The 21,990-nt window shown below is 46.7% G+C and overlaps 1 long non-coding RNA gene across 3 annotated transcripts; it reads right to left on the bottom strand.

The window, feature by feature from the left end:
- Positions 1–940: 940 nt before the first annotated feature.
- Positions 941–21,990, bottom strand: LOC134482883 (uncharacterized). 3 transcript variants are annotated; one of them, XR_010059557.1, is made up of 6 exons: positions 21,668–21,990; positions 21,435–21,534; positions 19,239–21,080; positions 12,283–12,443; positions 10,259–10,563; positions 941–1,252 (listed from the first exon to the last, which is right to left on the bottom strand). It is a non-coding gene; the product is annotated as an uncharacterized LOC134482883 (long non-coding RNA). The 3 variants fall into 3 exon arrangements; XR_010059556.1 differs by having other exon boundaries at positions 21,435–21,990; XR_010059555.1 differs by having other exon boundaries at positions 19,239–19,512; positions 21,435–21,981.

Here is a 21,990-nt window from a genome sequence, read left to right as displayed (position 1 = left end):
AGACATACAAGGTGAAAGGAGAGAACCAACTCCAACAGCTCCTTGGCCCTCCGTGCATTTACTGCAGCATAAGTAACTCCGCACTTTTAAAAATAAAGAACAGGGTGGGGGCTAGGGAGCTGGCTCAGTGGTTAGATGTCTCAACTACTTTTAGAGGATCAGAGTTCAATTCCCAATAGTCACGTTCAGCTGCCCAGAACTGCTTTTAACTCCAGCTCCAAGGGATCTGCTGCCCTCTTCTGGTCTCTTAAGGCACTACAGTCACATGCACACACCCACACAGATACACATAATTAAAAATAAAAAAGTTAAATCTTGGAGGGAGGGGAAACTACAAGATAGGTGGCTCCCCAAAACATTGGTAAGTTTTTTGCATGGTGACAGAAGTCCAAAGATAGAACTAATTCAGGATCTAGTGGGATCGTGTACTGCATGGCAACCATGTGTTGGGTCACATTCTACTTCAGTGATGAATTGCATATACTTCAGCAGACCCTAATACCATACACTGATAACATAAGCATCTCAGTTTGAGGACGTCCATCCCCTGATGTTTGTACAATGATGAGATTGCCTACTGACCTGGTGTTCAGACCACACTGGAAGCAAATGATGCCTTGTATGACTGAGCTGGGTCAAAGGGTTGAGACTATTAAGGAAACTCCAAATCAGTGGTTCTCAATCTTCCTAATGCCACAACCCTTTAATATAGTTTCCTCATGTTATGGTGACCACCATAAAGTGATTTCATAACTGTAATTTCTACTGTGATGAAATATCTGATATAGACAGTATCTGATATCTGACCCCTGAAGGGTCAGGACCCACAGGTTGAGAACCCATCCTCTAAGTGATGCTGCTACTTCTTGGTAGGTGGTTTCCTTTTCTCCAATAGTTAAAGGATGGAAAGACAGAAAAATAGCTCGACACACAGTGAAAGTTTAATGGCAGATGTTACAGTTTATTGGATAGAGAAGGGACTCTGAGGAGCCCAGCAGATCTAAGGGGGTTCAGAGTGTCCCTCTTGGTGAGTCTTCTACCCTGTCTTTTATTGCTCTGAAGTTATCTGTGTGTTCCTCTATAGCAGGGACTGGGTTTCTGTCTATGTCCACAAGTGCAGAAATACCTGGTTGGTTGACTGGCTTGGGTCAGAGTGTACATCTCCACCTCCTTTGCTCTTGGAGTGTAGTAAGTCCAGAAAGATCCACGTTGTGCAAGGGAAAAATGGGAATACAAGGCAGAGAAATGGAGACTGCCGAAGACAAAAAGCCACAAAGAAATTGAAATGTATTCTATATCGCTAGGGACAAAAATCTATTTAAAAAAACAACCAAACTGGGCTTAATGTGGCCCCTGTCTCACCGTCCTAAATGGTCTTGGCCTCAGGAGCTAAGGCATCATAGCCTCACTTCCCCCACACTTGGAAAGTTCGCTGGCTGCGGGTTCTCTTTCTGTTTCCATTGCTGTGTGTTGATACCATTTGTCTGTGTTTTTTTTTTTTTTCCTGTCTCCTCCCTCAGGGTTAATGAATAGACTGTCCCCAGATGGTAAGTGTGAAATCCCTCTTTTCAGCTCACAAGGAGTGACGCAGCTGCAGAACGCCTTGTGCTTTGTTTATTTGGTTTTAAATTTAAAATAAAAAAAATTATGCTGGGTGGCGGTGGTGCACTCCTTTAATCCCAGCCCTTGGGAGGCAGAGGCAGGGGGAGGACATTGCTGTCCAGTTGTATTTCTTTCAGCCTGACTTCCATGAGACAGCGTCTCTCACTAAACCTAGAGCTCACTGTTTGACGGTTGGCTCTGGTTAGTGAGTGCCTGGGATTCTTCCGTCACTGAATCTCCATAGTATTGGGACTACAGGTGTCGGGGGGCCTTAGCCAAGTTTTTATAAAGGTGCCAAGAGGATCAGAACCTAGATCCCCACGCTTGCACAGCAAGAGCTCTCCCAAGCCACCTCCTAAGCCCTTCGCCTCTAATATCAACCTTGTGGGGCACTAATAGCCGTAATGCTAGATCATATAATCTATACATACGAATGTATCTACAAACCAGAGGTTCTCAACTTCCCTAATACTTCGACCCTCTAAGACAGGTCCTCAAGTTGTGGAGACCCCAACCAAAAAATGATTTTGTTGCTACTTTATAACTATACTTTTGCTACTGTGTCAATTTGTAATGTAAAAATTTGATATGTGACCCCCCAAATGGGTCGAGAACCACCGGTAGATATAAACCATTGTGATAGAACAGTAGTCACTTAATGTCTGTACGATTAGCTTGGAGTTGAGAGCGGAAAAGGTCAGAGTCATCGGGGACAAGGTAGCAAACGTTTAGTAAAATGGCTCATTGGCAAACAAAAGGCACTTGCTGCTGAAACTAAGGACCTGAGTCCAGTCCTCAGGACCTACAAGGTGGAAAGAGAGCTACGTAGTGAGTACCAGGGTTTATCTGTTACTTTCCTCATGGGTATGACAGACCACCCTGAGTTTAGAAACGGAAGGGTCTATTTAGCTTACAGTGGTGGTGGTGCTGGTGGGGAAACCATGGTGTCTGGAAGTTAAAGAGCTGATCACATGGCATCTACAGTGCAACAGGACCTCCTCGGTTTCTCCTTTTCATGAAGCCTGGGACCCTAGCTTATGGGATGATATTGCCCAAATTTAGAGTGGGTCTTCTAGCATCAGATGAATCTCAGTTAAACAAGAAATCCCTCACAGACATGCCAGGAAATCTGTCTCCACAGAGATCCTGGTCCCATGAATCAGACAATATAAATTCATCACAAATCAAGCTGGGATTTGAAATCCTGTCTAGAAGACCAAGAAAAAAAAAATCTATCAAGCACCTTAAATGAGCTAATGAATTTTCAGATCTTCCTTGGTTTTTTATCCCCCCTCCCATGATATTCCTAAGAGGGAGAGATGCCATGCTATTATATATTTTTTTTTCTTTTTTTCGGAGCTGGGGACCAAACCCAGGGCCTTGCACTTGCTAGGCAAGCGCTCTACCACTGAACTAAATCCCCAACCCTGCTATTATATATTTTTGTGTGTGTGTGCAATGTGTGTGTGTGTGTGTGTGTGTGTGTGTGTGTGTGTGTGTGTTGCCCAGGACAGCTCCAGTTTTAATAGTGACACCTCTAACTCTGGAAGTCTTTGTTTGAACATTGGTTGTTCTACTTTGATTCCTTTGGGTGGGGTGTGGGGAGGGGCAGGTGGGCAAGATCTTCCTAAATGTGATGGCTCATGTTTAGTCTCAGCTACTCAAGAACCAGAGGCAGGCAGATCTCTGAGTTCTAGGTCATCCTGGTCTACAAATTGAATTCCAGGACAGCCAGGACTACACAGAGAAACCCAACAAAAGAAAAAGAGAGACAGAGACAGAAAGACAAAGACAGAGAGACAGAAAGACAGACAGACAGAGGGGGGGCAACTTGGTCTTGAACTCCCAGTCCACCTGCCTCTGCCCCTGAGTCATGAGATCAAAGATGTACACCACTCGAATTTGAGTCTGTTGTGTGTACAACATGAATGCAGGTGTGTAGGTCAGTGTGTACACCCATGGAGCCATGGAGGCCAGAAGTCAATGCTGGATACCTTTTCCAATCACTCTCCACATTATTTTTTCTTGAGACAGGCTCTCTTCAGTGAACCTGGAGCTCACTGTTTCCTTTTCGTTTCTTTTAAATTTATTAATTTTTATTCTAGGCGTATAGGTGTTTTGCCCGCTTGTATGTCTGTGAACCATGTGCATGCAGTACCCATAGAGGCTGGAACAGGGAGGGCATCAGATCTCCAGGAGCTGGAGTTACAGGAAGTTGTGAGCCACCCTGGGTGGGTACTGGGACTCAGAACTTCAGTCTGGCAAGAGCAGCCAGTGTTCCTGACTGCTGAGCCATCTCTCCAAACCTTTCTGATTTTGTTTTTATGAGGAAATGTCAGAGGAGGCTCACACAGTGAAAAGGTGAATGAACCAAGATTTAAACACAGTCCTGTTTGTTCAGCAACACCTTCCTTGCTCTTAGGATGGTACCCTTCTTTGCCTCTTCTAGCCATAATCTTGTCTCTCAGCCCCTTTACAGCTGAGTTCTCTCCCGGTAGGACCATACCCACACTCTTCCCTACGGCTAGGATAATTTTTCTTTTCCCCTTCCAAGATCTTTCCATTCAGCTAATCCCTGCTCATCTTTCAGATTTCAGAAAAAACATCATATCCTCCTCCAAGACGCCTCCCCTGGTAACCATTCCAGGTCAGCAACCAGAATCCCTTTAAAAGTTCCTGCCATGCCCTGCAGGTCAACCAGAACACCACTCCCTCCTTTGTCCCACTTCACAAGGCACTTGGTCCTCCTCCCCTGCAAGCTCCTGGAAAACCATGGATATTGTTCATTGGGAGTAGATATCGTTTTACCCAAACCTTGCTTATGCCCAGGATAAAGTAGGTGCTTCATAAATATTTATTTTAGAAAGAGTGGCTGCAGACTCCCTACCCTATTCTGTAAATTGAGAGAGAGAGTTGGGTTGCCTGCTTTCTGATAGCATCCTCATCTCTGTCTCTGTCTGGTCAGGGATGCTTATCTGGTGGCAAAACTATTAATCAATTTCTTTCCCTCTCCCCCTCTCCTCCTCTCCCTCCCCTCCCCGCTCTCTCTTTGTCTCGTGCTCTCTCTCTCTCTCTTTCTCTTCCTCCTCCTCCCTCTCCCACCCCCAATTTCGCTCCCACACTTTTCTCCCTGTCTCTGCTCCCCTGTTGAACATGGCGGCATTCATTCTTCCTTCCAGACAGGACAGAAGAAGAAAGTAAGTACTGTGAAAGCATATGACTCCCAGCTCTCCCTGCCCCCATTTTGCCGGGGATTGAACTCAGAACCTTGTGTGTGCTAGGCAGGGGCTCTACTGCTGAATCATACCCCCAGTTCTTCCTTAGGGGATTCCAATAAGTGTTGTACTGATACACTTTTAATTTCCTAATTTCTTTCTTTCCCTTTCCTTTTTTATTTTGTTTTTTAGGGCGGGGGTGTTTTTGTTCTTGTTTTTTGAGACAGGGTTTCTCTGTGTAGCCTTGGCTGTCCTGGAACTAGTTCTGCAGACCAGGCTGGCTTTGAACTCACAGAGATTTACCTGCCTCTTGCCTTCCTAGTGCTGGGATTAAAGGCACGATAAAGGCATGTGCCACTATGCCTGGCTTTTAACTTTTAACTTTCTATTTTCTTTTTTTTTTTAAAGATTTATTTATTTATTATATCTAAGTACACTGTAGCTGTCTTCAGACACACCAGAAAAGTGCATCAGATCTCATTACAGAGGGTTGTGAGCCACCATGTGGTTGCTGGGATTTGAACTCAGGACCTCAGGAAGAGCAGTCAGTGCTCTTAACCACTGAGCCGCCTCTCCAGCCCAACTTTCTATCTTCAAATGAGTTCTTACTAAGCTGCCCAGGGTAGCCATGAACTCAACTGTCTCAAAATGAAAAGTAAAAAGAGGGTATATAGCTCAGTGGTAGAGCCCCTGCCTAGCATCCCCCAGTGAGGGATGGGGTATAACTCAGCAGTAGAGTGCTCTCCTAGTATGTAGAAGATCTATGTCAAATCCCCAGTACAACAAAAAAAGTTTGTTAGAGCAAGTAATTCACAAGTTACACAGAGAAAAACCAGAAGTAGTTTGGGGGAACTTTGTCCAGACAGGATTGCACACTGGAGGACAGAGGATGAAGGGCCAGTAATACAGGCAGAACCGTGAATGGGTCACAGCAATTCTATTGATTTACCTGGTTCAGTCCATTGCAAAGTCCCTGATGGTACAATATAAATATATTGGATGTTTCTGATTGGCTGAGCCACATTCTGCTTTTCAGTAGTCTAGTGCGGCTTCAGTTTTCCTTAATTGAAATGCTTGAAGCTGGAAGTGTTTCAGATTGCAGACATTTTCAGAATTGTGAACAGGACATTGACTCTATCAGTTGAGACTCTTACCCTGACCCTCCCAGATCTGATCTGGACAACATCCAAGTCTAAAACTGTGCTGACTCAGACTGGTGATCCCAGCGCTTGGGAAATGGAAGTGGGGGTGGGGGTGAGGGTGGTGGTTGTGAAGGTGGGGGTGGGGTTTGACTGCATTTCACCCTACAGAAAGAGTTTCAGGATAGCCTTTATCTGTGGAGTGAGAGGACCCTGTCTCAAAGATTAAAACTAAATGGAGGCCAGAGAGGAGACTCAGCGGTTATAAACACTCTCTGCTTGCTGGAAGACCTGAGTTAGGTGCCACCCACTTAAGACAGTTTACAGCTGCCCGTGACTCCGTCTGGCTTGCAAGGGCATACACACATGGTTACACAGGTGGGTATACATACATAAAATAAAATAAGCTTTAAAACAATGAAAACAAGTCACAGCGAAACTACTCCAGCAAAAATCTCATCACAGAGCCATTTCGGATTAGGGATGTTCAGCCTCTGCAGGTGAGCAAGGGAGATAGCCCAGGTTAGAGTTCTGCTAATGCTCACAGATGAAGCCGGCCTGAGGCATTAGGAGACCATTGGCTTTATCTGCTCTGGGATTCTGCAAACCTGGTTTCCTCTCTAAGTCAGTTCCACAGAACACAAGAAAAACTGTCAGAGGCCTTAAAAAGTATTTTATGAAAGAAAATGGAAGGCACCAGAGACAGAGGGACCAATATTCATTTTACTCTCTGGCCCATTCTTTCCCACATGGACTCCTTGATTCTGCTTCCAATCTACCGTCCAGTGAAAAGTAAGTTATTTCTCCTTTTATCATTGATGTCCTTTTGGTGTTTGTTGTTTGGTGGGAAAGTCTCAAGTAGCCCAGGCTAGCCTTAAATTCCATATATAACCAAAGATGACCTCAAACTCTTGATCCTCCTGCCTCAGCCTCCTGGGTGCTGGGATTACAGGAATACGCCACCATGCCTAGCAAAGAAAATCGTTTTTAGGGGTTGGGGATTTAGCTCAGTGATAGAGCGCTTGCCTAGCAAGTGCAAGGCTCTGGGTTCGGTCCTCAGCTCTGAAAAAAAAAAAAAAAAAGACAAAAAAGAGGAAAATTGTTTTTATAGTTCTTTTTTTTCCTTCCTTGTGGGTAACTGGAGGTTTCCAGATACTTGGAGGAACAAGAAAGAAGGGAGCTAGACTTGGGCACTTGCCTATGATTCCAGCATTCTAAATGCTATGTAAGGCAGGAGGATTAGCATTTCAAGACTAGTGCAGTTACATATCAAATTTTAGGTTAGCCTGGGCTATATAAGGCTCTGTGGCAAAAAAAAAAATAAGAGAGAAAGAAAGAAAGAAAGAAAGGGAAAAAAAAGGAGGCGGGGGAGAGGAGAGGAAAAGGAGGAGAGGGAGGGGAGAGAAAGCTGTTTTTAGGGGAATTTACTCCATCAGTGGAGGAGACTCCAGGTGGCCTTTAGGGTCTGCTCACTTCCAGGGACTGTAAACTGGGGTCTGGGACTGTATGTATTACTGGAGTCTCAGGATTTGAGCAGATTCTTAAACTGCCCCATTGTCCTAGACCACAGGAGTTATATGCATTTATAGGTAGAAAACAAAACCAAATAAAAGCTAGGATCCAAGCTTTCCTCCATGACTGGAGTGGGGGTGGGGTGGGGTGGGGAGATGTGAGGAGGGTGGCGGGAGGCAGGAGAGACGAGTGGAGATGCTTTCCTGATGCCCTCTAGATTTCTGGAAGGTGAATCCCCAGGGGAAATGGGCCAGGCGATTCCATGCACAGGGATGAAAGTGTCTTAGAGCAGACAGGTCAGACGACCCAGCGTCTCTGTCTACAGCCTTGCCTGTGCCGTTTGCCTGGATGATACATCCACGTCCCTTGTTGGGTGGGCCTCTGCTGAGGACACTCCAGGTGGGAGTCAGGCGTTGCTAACACCCCTTTCCTTTCGGATCTTCACTTCTGACTATACCCAACTGTTCCACCTGGATTCTCCTCTCCTTGATGCCCCTGTCTCAACAGTACTGAAACGTAAGTTCTTATTTTTCTTCTTTCACCTGCTTCATCTTATCCTGCCAGGAGGCCCACATCAGTGCAGGGACTGTCAGGGGTAGGGGTGGAGGGGGGATGCGTTACTCTCATCTTCCAAAGGGCGGCTGGAGGAACAGCAAGGGGGCTCAGAAGTTAAAAAGAGCTTGCACCAAAGCCTGAGTTTGATCTCAGTACCCACGTGGTGTTAGGAGAGAATCGGTTCCTATCAGCGTCCTCTACACGTGCTCTCTCTCTCTCTCTCTCTCTCTCTCTCTCTCTCTCTCTCACACACACACACACACACACACACACACACACGCACACTATTGGGGGCTGGAAAGGTGGCTCAGTTGTGAGAGCACTTCCAGAACACTTGGGCTCCATTCCTGGCACCCACATGCCAACTCACAGCTGTCTGTAACTCCAGTTCTAGGGGACCCGACTCTTCTTGTTCCCTGTGCACCAGGTATACATATGGTGCATAGACAAATGCAGGCAAACACTCATACACATGAAATGAAATCCATAACTAAGATGTAAGGATACTTATACTTTAAAATGCCCTGACTATCCCTTCAGTCCTTCACCACCATCATCAGATTCTGCGTTGACCTCCAGGTCTCTTAGGCTAGTCCTCCTCAGCTCTGCTCTAAGACCCTGGGCTCTGCTCTGTCCTGGGCTCTGAGCTCATTTGGTCCCCATCTCCCACCATCTAATGTTGTGATTTATTTCTCCCTCCTGTGGTCTCCTCTCTCATGGACCCTGGACTCACCAATACCTCCCATCTCCTGGATGGACCACAGGGATCCTTGGTAAGCACCTCATTCTTTGTGGACCCTGGACTTGGGTAACAAGCTTCTTTCTATCACCAGAGTGTGTGGGAAGATGGGAACCTGAGATGTGTCGCCAGTGGGCTCAGGACTCCCTGGAAATTTAGGACCTGACTTAAGTCACCAAAACATACACTGGGAGTAGCTGTGCACACCTATAATCCTAGTGTTAGGGAAGCACCTACTGGTGGATGTCTGGGGCTCAGTGACCTGGCAACATAGTCTACTTTGTGAGCTCAAGAGCAATGAGAGGTGCTCTGTCTCTAAAAACAAGATAGCTAGTCCCTGAAAAATGACAACTGGGGTTGACCTCCGGCCTGCCCACGTGGCAGAAATACACCACACGTACACACACACACACACACACACACACACACACACACACACACACACACACACTCTAGCAGGATGCTTCATTGGAAAAAAGGGTCTTGTTGCTAAGCCTGGTGACCTAAGTTTGATCCCCAGGTCCTACATGGTGGAAAGAGAGAACTGACTCCTGCCAGTTGTCCTCTGACCTCTAAATGCTTGCTGTAATATGCTTGTGCCCATAGTCACATGGGTAAACACATATACATACACATGATGATGATGATGGTGGTGGTAATGATACAAGATGGGGCAGTACTGGGCAGAATGATACACACCTTTGACTGCAGAGGCCAAGGAAGGGGGAGCTTTGTAAGTCTGAGGACAGCCTGGGCTACATAGCAAGTTCTAGGTCAGCCAGAACCTCAATGAGACCCAAATAGAATGTGTTAAAGAATGTAGGCTTGACATACCTTCCCTGTGAGAAACTGCTATACCTCTTAGAATTTAATAAGGAATTTAATAATCTAACGGGCCTGAGTAGTTCTGGCTAATGCTGAGAAGGGAACCAGCTCTGAACAGAACATCCATCCTGTCTTCTATAGTTCCAGGTTACATTTTGGGCAATTAAACATGTTTTACAGAGACAGAAAAGCCAAGTGTTGACTGATTGGACAGATGCGGGGAGTTACAGAATAAACTGTTGTCATTTTTGCCCTGAGATGGACTAGAGCTGCTTTGCCATGCACCCAAGATCTGTCACCCAAGGCCATCCTGTCTCAGCCTGGCAAAATCACCTCTGCATAAGAGAATCAGAGAGCTCCTTTAGCTAATTTCTTCTTTGTGTGCTTAATGTTTCATTAGAAAGTTTAGTAGATCCTTTGTAACATCAATTTACTATTCCCAGTTTCTCCTATATCAAAGGAAGGGAAGAGGGAGGAAGGGAGGGGAAGGGGAAGGAGGGAGGGAGGGAGGGAGGGAGGGAGGGAGGGAGGGAGGAGACAGGCATGCAGGCAAGTGGGCCAGAATTCTGCAGGGCTCGTTAGGAGACAGGGGTTTGGGGTGAGCCTGTGAGCCCTATTGACCTGGGTTCTGTCTGGCTACCTTGGTGATTCTGTTTGCATTTCTTTATTACCTTAGGTCTGCTGAGCCTCCAAGTCCTGAATGGTGAGTTGGTGGCTTCATCATTTTTGGTTTTCGATATACATAGCTTTTTGGGTTGGAAGAGATGTCACCGAACCCCACATGCCTGAACTCCACCATCGTTGGCAGCACGACCACATGACATCACATACTCGAGCAACAGACACTACTTCAGGTTCCATTTGCTGTGCTGAGTCATCTTCTGGGCGTTGAGATAGAAGGGGGAATGGGACCAAATGTGTCCCAGGGGCAGCTGGCAAGCTGAGTGAGGTGGTAGAGACCTGCAGTGCCAGCACTCTGGAGGTGGACACAGAAGGATCAGAAGTTATGAATTCAAGGCCAGCCTGAACTACTTGAGATCATGTCACAAACAAACAAACAGCTGGAGAAAAGGCTCAGTGAGAAAATACACTTCTTGCCAAGGCAGATGATCTGAGTTCAATCCCTGGGCTGCAGGAGATAATGGACTGTTATTAGTTGTGTTCTGACCTCCACATGTGTACTCTGGCACACAAATTCATACCACACACACACACACACACACACACACACACACACCACATACACCACACACACCACATACACCACACACACACCCCCCCACACACACACCACGCACACACCACACACACACATATACACACCACACATACACACACCACACACACATACACACCACACACACACACACCACACACACCACACATACACACACCACACACACATACACACCACACACACACCACACACACACACACCACACACACACACCACACACACACACACCACACACACATACACACACACCATACACACATACACACCACACACACACATGCACACACCACACACACATACACACCATACACACACACATATATACACACCATACACACACACATACACACCACACATACACACACCACACACACACACCACACACACACATACACCATACACACACATTCCTAATATCACACACATATACATATATATACACAAATATATATAACCACCATCACTACACATACACAAACATACCGCACACCACACACAGACCCCACATTCCACACCCCCACACATGCATTCCACACACATATACCAAAGAGATAAATGCCATTTTAAAAACAAAACAAGACAAACACACAGCTGGTATTCTGATGAGAGGAGAATGAAGTGGTCAAGAGGCAGGATCAGAGTCTGAAGAACACTGTTTGGTGTCCGATGGAGCGAGGAGAGCAGAGGACACAAGAGCCCAATGTGGAGGAGGCTGATGCATTTTTAGAGGATGCTGGAGGGAATTGGGCTATTACAGTCCATGGGAACTGACATCTAAGCAAAGGCTAGAAGGAACAGAGGAGATCAGCACACGTGCATACTGTATGCATATGCGTGCATGTTCGTTTATCTGTGGGTAGGGCACTTCACACAGAGGAATAGCCGAGTGGCACTAGAGAACCTAAGTCAAGTGACCAAGTGACATTAAGGAGGTGAAAGTTCCCCCTTCACCAAAGGGAACAGAAGCACCATTTGCAGTTGGATTTCCATCCAGTCCCTAATTTTCCTTTATTTGTCTTCCCTTTCCCTCTCTCTCCTTCTTTCTCCTGTTCTTCCCCTCCTCTACTGTCTCCATGTTCTTCCTCCTTAGAAGAAACAAGTAACTGCCAAGAAGAAGGTGGGTGGGGCTGTGTGCTTGATCCCTCCTGTGGTGCGGGCAGGCGGTTAGCACCTCCCCTTTGAGTGAGGTACAATTTAGTATCAGAGAAAAGGTCACACAGATGTGTCAGCGCACCTGAGGCTTCTGGGAGCATCCATGGCCCCCAGCGACCCTCTCCCTTCTGCTCAGCTCCTCTGAGTCAAGGTGCCTGGTGCACTAAGGTAAGAAGTGGCACCCTGCTTCCGCCGACCTCCAGACCCCATCCTCTCCCCTGGAAATGCAGAAAACCACAGAAACCAGCCTCCCGGTGATGGTGGATCAATTGTGTTAAAGGATCTTGGATTCGGCAGAGCACTTACCTAGTAAGAACCTTGTGACGTGCTTCACCAGTACCCTAGGGCCACACCCAATGGGAGCGGTGGCTTACACCTGTAGCCCTAGCACTCAGGAAGATCAGAAGTTCAAGGGCGAGATAGGCAGCTTTTGAAGGTCCAAGGCCTGTTTTGATTTTGTGAGACCCCTTTTCAAAACACAAAACAGAAAAATAACATCAGAAAATGTAGGTAAGACTTGTCAGATGTCGTTATCAGAGGCCAGCATGGACAGAGGCAGGGGAATCTCAGGTTACAGCTGGATTGGACGGAGTAGCCAGTTTAGGAAAGTGAGACTCTGTCTCAAAAACAAGACAAGACAAAACAAAAACGAACAACAATAACAATAAACCAGTGGGAACGGAGCACTTAGAGCAGTGGTTCTTGACCTTCCTAATGCTGGGACCCTTTAATCAGTTCCTCGTGTTGTGAAGACCCCCAGCCATAAAATTGGTTTTTTTTAAGATTTATTCATTTATTATATATAAGTACACTGTAGCTGTCTTCAGACACACCAGAAGAGGGCATCAGATCTCTTTACAGATGGTTGTGAGCCACCATGTGGTTGCTGGGAATTGAACTCAGGACCTCTGGAAGAGCAGTCGGGGCTCTTAACCACTGAGCCATCTCTCCAGCCCCATAAAATTGTTTTCATTGCTACTTCATAGCTGTAATTTTGCTACTGTGATGAATTGTAATGTAAATATCTGTGTTTTCCAAGGGTCAGTCGACCCTGATGTCATGACTCACAGGTTGAAAGCTGCTGATTTAGGAGGAAAGGAAAAAAGATCAAGGCTAGCCTAGGCTACATAGGCAGTTGGAGGCCATTGGGCTCCAAAAGACCCTGTCTCAAAAACAAAAACAAACAACCCTAGAGCTATTAGTAATGACCCTGCGAGCTATAGTTTATAACAAGCATTACAATTCTAGAACTAACAATATGCAGCTGCCATTAAGAGTTGAGTTCCTGGGTTGACCAGAAGGCTGAGAAGGTGAAGGTGCTTGCCTCCAAGCCCAAAGGCCTGAATTTGATCCCCAGTGAAGGAGGAGAACCAACTCGGGATTTGTATGTTTAAAAGAACCACCAAGCAACATGCTTAAGGAGGTTTTGAGAATCCCACAGACACCCAATATAAAGGAAACTGGGACCCACAAGATGGTTCTGTGGTTAAAAGCGTTTTTGGAATGGCCCATTCACAACCCACGTAAAGGTTGGGGGACAAACCTGACTCCACAACGTTGCCTTGTGACCACCACAGGTGTGGCATGCACACGCCTGTGCAGACACTGTGCACACCCACACAATGATAATAAAATACATTGTGTTAGTCACTTTCCTTTTTTTTTTTTTTTCCGGAGCTGGGGACCGAACCCGGGGCCTTGCGCTTCCTAGGCAAGCGCTCTACCACTGAGCTAAATCCCCAACCCCATTAGTCACTTTCCTATTGGTGTGATGAGACGTCATGACCAAGGCAACTTATAAAAGAAAGTGTGTAATTGGTTGGTTTCCTTACAGCTTCAGAGGATGAATCCATGACCATTATGGTGGGGAGCACAGTGGCAGGCAGGCATGACACAAGATATAGCAGAGATTTACATCTGGTCTACAGGCACATGGCAGAGAGACAGACAGAGACACAGAGAGACAGACACACAGAGAGAGACAGAGCATGGAGAGCTCACTGGGAATGCTGTGGGCTTTTTAAACCTTAAAGCCCACCCCCAGTGACATATCTTCTCCAACAAGGCCACACCTCCCACCCTTTCCAAACATCCTAGGAACTGCTTCGAACATATGAGCCTATAGAGGCCGTTCTCATTCAAACCACCACATATGTCTTTAGAAAAGGAAGAATATTAAAATTGGGGGTGCAGGCAAGATGCTTTAGCAGGTAAAAGCAAGATGCCTTGCCCGTGTGGAATTCACGTTAGCTAGCCTAGCCAAATTGGTGAGCTCCAGGTTCAGTGAGAGACCCTGTCTGAGAAAAAAAAAAAAGGAAAAAAAAAAGAAAAGAATAAATGAAGTGTAATGAAAGAATAAGATGGGATGGACTGATGAAGGAACTGCCACGCATGTGTGTGTGTGTGTGTACATGCGTGCACACAACACATACGTGTGTGTACAATGCACACAGAGAGCAGTAGAACGATTAGTAAGATGGGCTTGAAGGTGCATGCCTGTGATCCCAGGCCTTGGGAACTGAGGCAGGAGGATCAAGAGGTCATCCCTAGCAACATTAAGTTTGAAGCCAGCCTGAGGTACATGGGATCTCGTTTCAAAAACCCAAACCAAGTCAGTCAAAAGGACAAAAAGAAAGGAAAATTAGTGTGGTTCCCTCAGAACTACCGGTGGTTTGCTGAGAGGGTTGTCATCTACCCCCACCCACACCTCCCACTCCCCCATCTCACCACCCCCATCCCCGAAACCCCCACCCCCGCAAACCAGGTTAGACTTGGTGCAAAAGAGCAGCAAACGGTCTGCCTGGAAGTTGAGAGATTACCAAGATGGGAGAGAATGGCCATGACCTCGAATATAAACAAAGCTTCCAACCCAGGAGACAACTAGGGGCACAAGTTTGGAGTGGCAAAGGGGGAGGGGGTTTCTGGGTATTATTAATCATTGTCAGCATTTGCCTTTAGTGAAGCCTCCTCCCGCCACCACCACTGCCAGGACACTTGTGAGGAGCAGTGGATGGAACTTTCTGAGGTGTGCCTACATGGTGATGACGTTCTTGTTCGTGTCCTACAATAAAGGAGACTGGGTGAGGAGGCAGCCTTTCTATCTAGGGAGGGTGAAAGATTGATGAGAGGGAGGGACGGGGTAGGAAGGGAGAAATGGAGGAAGCATCATGGGAGAAGGGAGTCTGCACAGAGCTGTCAGAAGGGGGAGGTAGGACGGGAGAGCGAGCGTGTGTGTGTGTGTGTGTGTGTGTGTGTGTGTGTGTGTTTCGGTGTGCAGTTATGTCGGTGTCATCTGACAGCTTTCGGAAGTCAGGCTTCTCCTAGTGTTCTAGAATCAATATGCCTTCCCAGTGAAAAACTACCCCTGCACACTTGGAGATTAAAGTGGAAATTTGAATAATTGCACATATATGGTTCTAGCTAATGCCCAAAGAGGAGCTGGCCATGGATAAGAGATTTTAGCAATTTATATACACCCTGGGTGTATGCATTTTACATTGTACCAGCCCCAGAGTATGCTTTGAACAATTTAAACGGAGAGTGGAGGAGAGGCCCCGAGGAGAGGCCACTTGGGCAGATAAGAGCTGTACACGGGGCAAGATATTGCCAGAATTATGTCTTATGTATACTAGTGTTGATTTCTTCAAATGGTGGTTACCCAGGGTGATTCTACCTGTCTGGCAGAATTATGGTTTTACTGACAGGAGCACAGAGGCCTTAAGGCAGACCAGGATTCAATAATGTCTGTAACCTTGTGCTGTCCCCTGAGCTGGCTCTTAGAACCATAGTCTTTGATGTGGGGCTGCTGTTTCTAAAGTCTGAGTTGTCTCCTTTTGTCATGGGAAAGAAGCCTAAAGGACAGACAGTCCTGGCGAATAAACATCAGCAGGAACTTTCTCAACAGCCCTAAACTTTAATACCTTCCTCAGGAGCCCAGTGAGAATCACACAACTTACCTCAGCCATAAAGGAAGCAGCGCTCCTTCGGCTAAATTCTCTGTGTAACTTAAAAGTTCCTAAGCAAGCTTGTGAGTACATCCGATATAGCATTAGTTTCACTGCTCCAATTTACTGCCGTTGGAATTCAATCTCAGAGACTGAGTTCTTACTGGGCTTGGCCAGTAAGTAACAGAAACACCTCCACAGCCTGGAGGAGAGCCAGGCCATTCCCCACGGAGAGCTCTGTTTCCTGTTTCCTGTGAAGGACACTTTGTATCCTTCCTCACCCTGCCCCCTCCATAGTCAGGAAAGTCTTAAGGACCAAGTCTTCACCTCTTTGCCTGCTGAGCCGCCTCTTCGGCTCATGTTGGGTTTTTGAGACAAGAGTCTCTAACGTAGGCTAGGATGACCTTGGATGACCAGGATGAAGCTCCTTCAGCTTCGTCTCCTAAGTGCTGGCGTTATGGGGGTGAACTGCCACATCTAGCTTAGGGGGTGCTTTGGATCAACCCAGGGCTTCATGCATGCTGAACAAGCACTGTACCCACTCAGCCACATGCCCATCCCATCTGGCTGGGAAATCAGGCCTCTTGTGGAGGGCACCAAGTGTGGAATGAATTTGGAGCAGGACACAAGAAGAAGAAGAGAGACGGTCAGGCCAGGGGCTGTAGACACAAGGGAAATCCTGCTAGATCTGCTAGACCTGTGGTGGTTCTCACCCTTCCTAATGCTGTGACCCTCTAATGTAGTTCTTCATGCTGTGGTAACACCCCACCACCACCACCACCACCACCACAAAATTATCTTTTTTTTTTCTTTTTCTTTTTTTAATTAACTTGAGTATTTCTTATATACATTTCGAATGTTATTCCCTTTCCCGGTTTCCGGGCAAACATCCCCCTCCCCCCTCCCCTTCCTTATGGGTGTTCCCCTCCCAACCCTCCCCCCATTGCCGCCCTCCCCCCATAGACTAGTTCACTGGGGGTTCAGTCTTAGCAGGACCCAGGGCTTCCCCTTCCACTGGTGCTCTTACTAGGATATTCATTGCTACATATGGGGTCAGAGTCCAGGGTCAGTTCATGTATAGTCTTTAGGTAGTGGCTTAGTCCCTGGAAGCTCTGGTTGTTTGGCATTGTTGTACTTTTGGGGTCTCGAGCCCCTTCAAGCTCTTCCAGTTCTTTCTCTGATTCCTTCAACAGGGGACCTATTCTCAGTTCAGTGGTTTGCTGCTGGCATTCGCCTCTGTATTTGCTGTATTCTGGCTGTGTCTCTCAGGAGCGATCTACATCCGGCTCCTGTCGGTCTGCACTTCTTTCAAAATTATCTTCCTTGCTACTTCATAACTAATTTTGCTACTGTTAGGAATTATAATATAAACATCTGTGTTTTCTGACAGTCTTAGGTGGCCCCTGTGAAAGGGATCCTCAGCAACCAAAGGGGTCTGACCCACAGGTTGAGAAATGCTAACTCTTAGCTGCTCATGGATTGGAGTTGAGGGCTGAGGGAGACAGGGACACTCGGGAGGTAAATCCCAGATGTTGTTTGATTTTTATGTTTTATTTTTCTCTGTTTCACACCCATGCCTTCACCGTTCTCTTCTCCAGTGTTACTGCCACTATTGTAACCCGGACCTGGATTTGAGGTATGGCCGGGAAGGGCATTTTCACCTTTTGCCAGTGAGTCGGGGAGATTAGTTTTAAACCTCTTGTTTGCTTGCTTGCTTGTTTTTGTTTTTTTGAGACAGGGTTCCTCTAGCTCTTACATTTTGTTATTATTATTTGGGTGTGTGTGCTATGTGTCTGTGTGCTTGTGCCACGGCATACAAACGATTAGGGGTCAGCTTACTGGAATCAGTTTTTTCTTCTACCATACATGTTCCAAGAACAGAACTTAGTCTTCAGTCTTGGCAGCAAAGTAGCTTTACCTGTTGTCACTGGATTCAGGAGCTTGGTTTTTAAATAACTGATTTAAGTTAGGCCCTGGTTCTTCCTCCCAGTCCCATGCTCCCAGAAATAAGACCCAGACCCAAAATACATTTACACACACCTTGGCCATGTAACCTCTTCTCTGACCGGATATAACTTAAAATATCCCACTTATTCTAGCCTACATCCTGCCATGTGCCTGGCTACCTGTGCTAATCTCCTCACATCTTCCCGGCAAACCTTTTGCTTGGTTCTATCCGAGAATCCTTTCTCTCTCCCGGATGTCCCACCTTCTAATTCCTGCCTAAGCCATAGGCCATAACTGACAGGTGATGCATCCATACAATACACAAGATATTCTCTCTACAACCTAATGTCCAAGGCAGGGTTTGTAGGCTCAAAGTCAGAGTCACAGAATTGCATAGGAAATCCCTGTTCATTCTCCTTTACTGTGGGAGACGTGTGTTCCCTTCCCCAGCACAATATATAAAATAAAATATAATTCTAAGTGGGCTCATATCATCATCATCATCATCATCATCATCATCATCATCATCATCATCATCAGCTAGGGAGGTAGTTCAGAAGTCAAAAACGTACTACTTTTGCAGAGGACCCAAATTAAATTATCAACACCCATATTATAGGACTTGCACAATTTGTAACTCTAGCTACAGGAGACCAGGTACCCTTTTCTGGCCTGTAAGGGCACCTTCCAAAAGCACCTGCATTCACATGAACATACCTACACACAGACACACACATGTACACACACACACATACATGCACACACACATGAATAATTAAAAATAAATCAGGGGCCGGAGAGATGGCCCAGGAGGTGCAACAAGCACTTGCTGCTCTTGCAGGGGACTCAGGTTTGGTCCCAAGCCCCAGGCACTCACAGCATTGCTCACCACCCTCAGTTCCAGGAGATCTGACCTCCCTTCTGGCCTCCAAGGACACTGCATGCATGTGGTGTATAAACACACATGTGGACAAATACATACGTAAGATAAAAGTAAACATTTAAAAATGTCTTTAAAACTATGGGTGGTGGTGGTGGTGGTGCATGCCTGAGGCCAGCCTGGGCACCAACCCCTGCTGTACCCATCAGGGTATCCAGGCTCATTGCCGATGGAGCTGGACTGGAGGAAGGGAATCTTAGCTGGGGCGGGAGGTGGGTACAATACAGAATCTCAACTGGCGGTGAGTGCATGAGAAACAGCCTTAGGGAGGCAGCTTCAGTGAGAGAGCTCATTTAATGGGGGTGGTGGTGTATCTAAACCTTTGGGGAGTGGGTAGACGTTTTGGGTGAGTGTCCATCACTGGCTGGGGACAAGGTGCTGGGAATGCCTTATTTGCATAAAAAGGAATTTCAGGTGCTTGCTGGACTTACCTTAAGGGTGGAGGAAGTTTAACCTCTAACCTGGCTGCCAGGTTACATGACCACTTCAAGGGTGGCAGAGGTAGGGTCCGCACAGGCTATGTGAGCTAGGACGTGCAGGCTACTCCTGAGACTGGCTACTGCTGCATCTCAAGACGAGATTTCTTGGGTCTGGACACACCTTGACCTCATTCTTGCTCCAGGCCTGCTCCCCTGGTTGCAAGGCTCCCCATCCCCATGAATCCTCGTGAGGTCTGAGGCAAGCAACAGCAGCAGCTGGAATGGTCTGGGGGAGGAAGAACAAAGTGGGTGGACCATGGTTCTGAGGAGCCAAGTCCCAGCTGGAGGTGAGAAGTACGATCTCGGAAGCCTCGAGTAGAGTCCTGTGGGGTTGTTGGGGGGCTATGAGGCAAGGAGTCTGAGAATATATGAATATGTAAGTAAGTGTCCAACTGTGACTTCCCCCCTTTCTCCTCTTCCATAGAGACGACCCCTGCTGTTCTTTCCAGTGAAGCCACTGTGTTTCACGCAACCCACACAAGCCCTCTGTTCTCCCGAGCACTTCACATCCCGAGGAAGCTCTTCTTCATACCCTGGCCTGTCAACTGGCAGAGTGACGAGTGTGTCGAGAGGCCCAGCAGGAAGCCTGTCTGAGGACTGTGCAGTGTGACAGTAGCCAGCAGAAGAGCTGAGTGAGCCTTCCCAGGGGTTTCCCCAACGCCTTCCCTTCTGGGCCATTTTCAACCTTTCTTTATTGTACACTACTTAATAGCTAAATGTTTGTTTCTTACATTCACAAAACAGCCAATAACACAGGGTGGAGGGGTGCTGAGAATCATCTCTAATTTTCAAATAAAACTTGTTATATTTTGATTCAGTGTGTATTCAATGAGTACCATGTGATTCTCTGTGTGTTGAGGGCATCATCGGTTTAGCAGTGAGTATCTTTAACAACTAAGCCCTCTTGCTGGTCCTCCAATAAAAACCCAAGAGCAGAAAGCCCTGTCTGTCTCCGTTTGCTTTCAGATGTTGGCCAAATCTGAGTGTGCTTTAAAACTCCCTGACACGGTGGGCTTCCTTACTCTCTTTCTGAAGCCTCTTTCTCCTCTACTGCAGCAGGGTAGCTCTTGTCTTTCCCTTCTTCGCCCTCTGACCTCACCTGTCCTGGTGTTTTCTTTTTGAACTGAAATAAATGGTCCCAAAGCTTCTGCCGGTGTCACTTCTTTGCTCTTGAGCGTCCATTTGTGACCCTCCTTAACTTATGTTATTAATGAGAATAAGGGCTCCAAGATGAACCCTGAGTTCTCCAGTATCACATGATGGCTCTGCTGAGACTCCCCATGATGTCTGGTAACACCTTTTCCTGCTCCCCCTCCTCTTTTTGTTTTTTCAAGACAGGGTTTCTCTGTGTATCCTTGGCTGTCCTGGACTCACTGTGTAGAACAGGCTAGCCTTGAACTCACAGCGATCTATCTGCCTCTGCCTCCTTAGTGGTGTGATAGGAGGCAAGCAACACCACTGCTCTGCCTATTCCCTGTCTTTTAATATTTTCATTGGCAGAGAAAATGGACCCATATTCCTGCACCCCTAAACAGTGGATACGCAGAATCAGGAGTTGAGAGCCATTTTTGACTGCATAGTGAGTTTCAAGCCAACATGGAATACATGAAAATTTGTCTCGAAAACAAGAGGATGGCTCAGCAGTTAAGACCACCGGCTCCTCTTGCAAAAGACCCAAGTTCAGTTTCCATCATCCACATGACAGCTCCCAACTGTCAGTAACTCTAGTTACAGGGGGTCTGCCGCCCTCTTCTGGTCTCTGTTGGTACTGCATACATATGGCATACTTAAAATCTGGAAGGCAAATCACACATATAAAATAAAAACATCTTAAAAAAATAAAGTAAGGTTCAAGGCTACATACAGGTTCTATGCACTATTGTATCCTTGGCAACCACACTAATTTGGCTCCTAATAAGTTATAATTCAGACCAGAGGAGCAAGGATGCTCATTAGAGCGGGTAGTGACCCAATTTGCCTCAAGAGTCTGATTTCCCGTCAAATTTGAAGGGGAAAAAAACCCTGAGTGCTCCACATTGCTGCACTCTGCTCACCTGCCGTAAAGCGGGCAGCCAGACACAACATGAGGGGTTGCACATTCATATCGTTGCACAAATGCTCCCCGGTCCTACAACCCCCACCCCATACCTCCTCTTCTCCAATCCATGTTACACCTTGCCGGTGCTCTTATGAAGGTCATGAGAATCCTGGTGGGAATCAGCCTTTTTAGTTGACCTTGAAACCCTGGCTTGGGAAAAACAGCAGGTTAAATGCAGAGCCTGATGTCCTCATATCTGCCACTAGGCGGCAGTCTCATGATTTCCGTCTCCAGACCGCCACAGAACACAAAACTACAATTCCCATAAACTTTCACGCCCTACCTTGTCTTCTCCCTCTTTTCTAACAAGATCCTAACACCCCAAGAATATCTGCAAAGCGTTTTCAGTCTCTCAAACCATTCCTTGGTTCAGGCGTTTCTGCTAACAAACTCCGTTTTACTGACAAGAGCACCTCCTGCCTCTCTGCTTCTTTGACATTACAGCACCCAGAAGTGGCTGCGCCACCTCCAGACTGCCAAGCTGGGTTGCCTTGGAGACAGAGAAACGCTAGACTGCTGGTTGGGTGTTAGGGTTAGGGGAGAAAGACTGTGCGTCTTGAGAAAGCAGGATTCCGATTGGTGGAGAGGCCTATTTAGTCGCTTCTT

The sequence above is a fragment of the Rattus norvegicus genome, chromosome 1 (assembly GCF_036323735.1).
Source record: "Rattus norvegicus strain BN/NHsdMcwi chromosome 1, GRCr8, whole genome shotgun sequence".
Lineage (NCBI taxonomy): Eukaryota > Metazoa > Chordata > Mammalia > Rodentia > Muridae > Rattus > Rattus norvegicus.
This window is presented reverse-complemented; position numbering and strand designations above follow the sequence as displayed.